Raw genomic sequence first — 5790 nt, forward strand, 5'->3', positions numbered from 1 at the left:
TGCCCATCGATGGATGAATGGATGAAGAAGATGTGGTATATATATAATGGAATATTACTCAGCCATCAAAAAAGAACGAAATCTTGCAATTTGCAATGATGTGGATGCAACTAGAATGTATTATGTGAAGCGAAATAAGTCAGTCAGAGAAAGACAAATACCATATGATTTCACTCATATGTAAAATTGAAGAAACATAACAGATGAACATAGGGGAAGGGAAAAAGAGCGGTAGAGAGGGAAATAAACCACAAGAGACTTGTAATGATAGAGAACAAACTGAGGGTTGATAGAGGGAGGTGGGTGGGGAATGGGCTAAATGGGTGATGGGTATTAAGGAGGGCACTCGTTATGATGAGCACTGGGTGTTATATGTAAGCAAGGAATCACTAACTTCTACTCCTGAAAACAATATTGCATTTGCATTGCAGTTAACTAGCTAGAATTTAAATAAAAATTTGAGAAAAAATTTTAAAATGTCTGTCTATCCTGACAGGACACGGGTCTTAGAGCGAAGGTGCTATGACTATCTTCCTGCTGCCACACTCCAGTGTATGGGACAGTGCCTAGCACATCGCAGAGACTAGATAAGTATTTTTTTAATATGTGCATTAAATAGTAGATGGACGATGGGAAAAAAAGCATCCTGATGGCACATGATAAGGAGTATTAGGAAAGCTAACAAATGGAACCGTATCAAGAAGCTCCTTGAAGACCAAGGAGAAGAGCTTCACACTGGGACGCCACCATAGTTTCTTGAGCTCATCTGCACAGGGAGGCCTCTCACATTAGAGTAATAGACCAGCTGAGGGAGAGCCTGATGCTCTAACCCAAATATTATCAACATTCAAATCAGGACCAACACTTGAAGTGACAAGGATCGTATGATGACAGCAGTGAGGATGCAGTAGAAAAGATAACATCAAGGAAACATATAATGCAGGTTCTGCCCAGGGCATTTCTCATCAAAACTTAATAAGCAGATAGGGACATAAATCTAGGTTGGTGGATGGAATAGATCAGACTATGCCTCACTCTATAAATTCTACTTCCTCCCAACACAGAAGATAAGATTTCACTGAAACTCAGGTGATGTCAACCAAGAGTAGAAAATATATTCCTTATCATTCCATTTGTTTCCAAGTCCTATGCATGACCAGCCAGGAGTAAAAAAGAATATGGTTGCTAAGGTTTTCAGGAGGCTCTGAGTCATTTCCAAATGAATCATTTACTCATCCACATTTCTAAACCTACAGTTCTAGATCATTGACTTTGGAGCACAACTGTTCCCAGGGCAAGACCTCTATCCCTTTTTGAACAGAATTCAAGAGGGAGCCCTGTGAGCAAGTCGGACTCACAAAACTGTTTATTTTTCCTACAGAAGACCTGGATTCAAAACCCAGCTTTGACACTTACTAGCAAGGACAAATTACCTAATGACATATAAACTGCTGCTTAGCGATCCATGAACTAGAACGATGGTTCTGGATCCATGGTTCAGAAACATGAATCCTTCTTGAGGATTCTCATTCAAGGGACAAAATCATTGACCACCTTCTGTGTGCCAGCCACTGTGCTGAGTGCTCGAAAATAGTGACAAACAAGGCAGATGAAGATGTAGTCTAGTCTGGGCAGACAGATATAAAACAAAAATCACACAAGCAAACGCATAATTGCAACTATGCAAGTGTTATGAATGAGAGGTTCGCGGTAACAGGAAGCCTACAAAAAGGAGTTTTGAACTAGTTCAGAAGTTAGGGAAAGCTTCATCTGAGACGGAAGAAGTAGGTTCAGTTTGGGTGAAAATGGGATGGAAAAATGCTCCCAGCCGAAGGATAACCGTGGTCAAAACACCTGTGGTAGAAACACAGTGAATGGGAAGTATCACCAGGCAGTTGGTAAGTCTCAGCAGAGAAAACTCAAGGGATAATATGATGGAAAATTAACCTGAAAGATGTGTAGGAGCCAGACTGTGATGGACCTCAGAGGTCATGTCCCTGAGCACGTTATCAATGGGAAACCACCAAAGGGGTGTTTGGAGTTTGGGGGGGTGGGTGGGGACGGGGATGGAGGACAAGGAAGGAACATTGCCATCCAAAGCAATCACTCTGAATGGTCTGGAAGAGCCTGAAGTACACACAGGGCAGCCAACTGGAGGCTACTGTAGCCATCCAGGCAAGAGATGATGGTACATTTGACTTGGAAGGTGCTGGGGATGGCAAAAAATGGGCAGATTCAAAGTTTATGGAAAAAGCAGCACAGACAGGACTTGCTCATGAACTAGATCAGAGAGTGTGTTTCAAGGACAGTTCTGGGTGTCTGGCCTGCAAAACTGGCCAGGTGGCCATTTACTGGGAAAGAAAAACACCTAAAGAAGATCAGGTTTGGAGTAGATTATGAGTTCTGTTTTAGACATACTGAATTTGTAGCACATCTGAAGCCTCTGAGAAGAGATGTTAATCAGGTGACCATATATGCTCAAAATATACATTTGGACGTTATCAATGCAAAATGAATAATTGAATCTGAGGGCAATGCCAAGATCACACAAGAAGTGGGATGTAAGGACCTATGATGGGGCTTGCAGAATTTAACACTTTCGTATTCACCTCTGTGCGTCAGGGCTCTCCCGGGGCACCTGAGTGGCTCAGTTGGTTAAGTGTCCGACTTTGGCTCAGGTCACGATCTCACAGTTTGTGAGTTCGAGCCCCGTGTCGGGCTCTGTGCTGACAGCTCAGACCCTGGAGCCTGCTTCCAATTCTGTGTCTCCCTCTCTCTCTCTGCCCCTCCCCTGCTCATGCTCTCTCTCTCTCTCTCTCTCTCTCTCTCTCTCTCTCAAAAATAAACATTTAAATAAATAAATAAATAAATAAATAAATAAATAAATAAATAAAACAAAGCCAGTGATGACCGTATGCTGCACTTGTCCAGCCTGATGATTTCCTAGGCACTTTATGTAAATCAGTTAATTTAACTGACTCTTCCCCACAATGCAGATGAGAAGGCCCAGGCATTCTTGTCTTCATTTTATAGATGCAGAGATGGAGGTTTAGGAGATATCTTAGTTGCCTAAAGTCACATAGGTGGCAAATGGTTGGTTCCATGCCTAGATAGCTCAGATTTCAGAAATACTTCTCATAGTGTGGAATCTCCCTGTGTCCATCAGAGTCGCAACCCAGAGGTACAATTCGTAGGGAACCCGATTAATACAAGGCAGAGAGGTTAGCCAGTGGAAGGACTCTTGAGGTAAGAGGTCAAAGATGCCCACTCTAGTCCGCCAGCTGACAGCCCAGCCCGCATGCTCAGCCTCTGGCAAACATCAGTGTCTCTGCTATGCCCTGTTTGCTCCCCACATTCCTCCCCAGGCCCATATGAGGAATGGAGGTAATGACTTCACCCCCATGCTGCCCCATTATAAGAAACAATTTACACCAAACCCCGTGAGGGCCCCTGCGATGCAGCCGAACAAATTTCGATCCGCAGATCAAACACTTGCTTCTCTGTGGCACGAGACAAGTTACTTAACTCCTGGCTGACACCATCCTTGAAAAACAGGGACAGTAATAGGCTTCCACCCTGGGTTATTTTGAGGATTAAATGAGAGCATGTTTGAGAAAGTGCCCTGCAAACTGACAATGATGATGAAATCAAACTCCTATGTGGCAAATCTTGTCTCCGTAATGGATGACTTTTGGCCTCTCAGATCTATTTCCAGCACCAAAACAGATTAGTGAAGAGGAAATGATTGGGAACAGCAGGTAACGAATGTGATCTATGAGAAAAGTTAAAAAAAAAAAAAATGACATGAATTGACCTTAAAAAGAGGGATGAGAAGAGGTTGACCTAATAAATTATTTCTCCTGCCAGAAAAAAAAATAGGATGATGAATGTGAATAAGGCTTGGCCTTTTTAAAAAGACAGGAAGTGTATCTTGGTGGCCCCAGACATCCCTTATCATTCTCGTCCTTATCACTATTCCTGTGCCAGGTGCTTGATAATAATTCCAGGAGTGGTCATAAGAGTAATCTTGGTAGCTAACATTTTATTGATTAGTTACCATGTGCCAACCACTGTGGGCTAAGTGCTTTATGTGCATCATTTCATTGAGTCCTGGTTGAGCAAGCGGTATTGATCAGAGGAACAGTCTATGGCATTGATGGAGCGAAAAGTATCAAAGTTAGTCAGTGATTTCAGGGAATCATGTACAAGTCACCAAAACTAAGTGATCCATAAAGGGGTGTGCTAGAAGAAACTGCAGAATATCTACATTTGGGGGACTCCAAAGAGAGGTATACCAAGTGGGATTTGGGCCAAGGGGAGTTCATCTTTCAGTGAGTCCAGACTGCCCATGCTTCACTCTGAAGGGCCACATACATACCTTGAGTTATACAGTATTTGAAGCTCTCGTCCAGCATTACCTGGAATCACAAAATTAATAGTAACATGACCAGCTCACATACACACTGAGGGCTTAGAATCTCCTAGGCACTGAACTGAGGACTCTTGTGCATTAATTCCATTGAATCCTCTCAGCCTGATGAGGTAGGCTTGCACAAATTTGCTCATTCTAAATAAAGAGACTGAGGCTCAGCACAATTTAGTAATTTGGTCATGTTCACACAACTTACGTTCCAGCCTGGATTTGCATGCAAGGCTATTTGAGTCCAGCATTCAGAATCTTTATCAGGACACTTATTCAGGCTCCTCCTCCAGCCTGGCAAGTCCTCAATCATGAGCCATATTGAGTGGACGCTTCATAGAAAGACATTCCCAGACATTTCTATATATAAATGAATTCTGGGGGCCCAAAGAGTCAGGCAGGGACTGGGTCTGTCACTGAACCAAGAGGGCTGTCCGTGGTCCAATGGTCTTTGGGCACAGGGTGCCTCAAGGGTGTCTTGGGCCACCTACCCATCATCTTCCAAAGAACCCTTGGCTCTCAGAGGGATTTTTAAACTCAAGAATTAGAAAACCAAGTGAAATCTGGGCCAAGACTTTTCCCACGGGAAACTAAACAGACGCCCTTTATAGGCAAAGAGAGGAGACAGTTCATGTGTGAAGCACATTCGGCAAGGGAAGCAACAAGAAACTCAGTACACTATTCGCAGAAATAAAACCACAAAGCCTGGATTTGAGATCTTTCTCTCGATATAGTGCCCCAGGCCTCAGTATTCTTAGCTGAATAGAGACCCAGTTTGGACTGAAAGATGTCTAAGTTGCCTTCCAGATTGGACAGTCTATGATACTGTGATAAAATGCTTTCTGAGGAAGCTGGTGAACACTGGGAAGAATTTTTAAATGCCCGCATCGGGAAAGAGCTGAGTAAAACCGTCTCAGTGCCATCCACTACTACCTGCTCCCACACCCACCAAAAAAGGGGGGCTACTGCACTCGATTCCAACGGTTCCCATACCTGGCTTGATTTCCATATCATCACCCTACCTTTCCTGCAGGTTTGAACCCACAAGGTACAATGAACAGCACTGCTTCTGTCTTCTGAGAGTTTTAAGGCTGTATGCTTCCCCACTCGGACCATCTCCAAGGAAAGCAACGGATGAATGGAGATACAAGGGCTGACCTCTTCAACAGGTGAGATTCTGACATGGAGTTAGTGGGGACTCATTGAGTCTGCTGTTTTTGCCTTCCCAGCATGCATTATATATTCCAGCAAGAGCAGCCTGGTTTTCCTTTGGGAATTTCCCACTTTCACTCCATATGGTTTAGGTGGGGGTGACTCCACTCACGAGCCAGACATTAGTCCATCCACCTTCTGGTCGCTGAGCTTGTTTT

The sequence above is a fragment of the Panthera leo genome, chromosome A1, assembly GCF_018350215.1.
Source record: "Panthera leo isolate Ple1 chromosome A1, P.leo_Ple1_pat1.1, whole genome shotgun sequence".
Lineage (NCBI taxonomy): Eukaryota > Metazoa > Chordata > Mammalia > Carnivora > Felidae > Panthera > Panthera leo.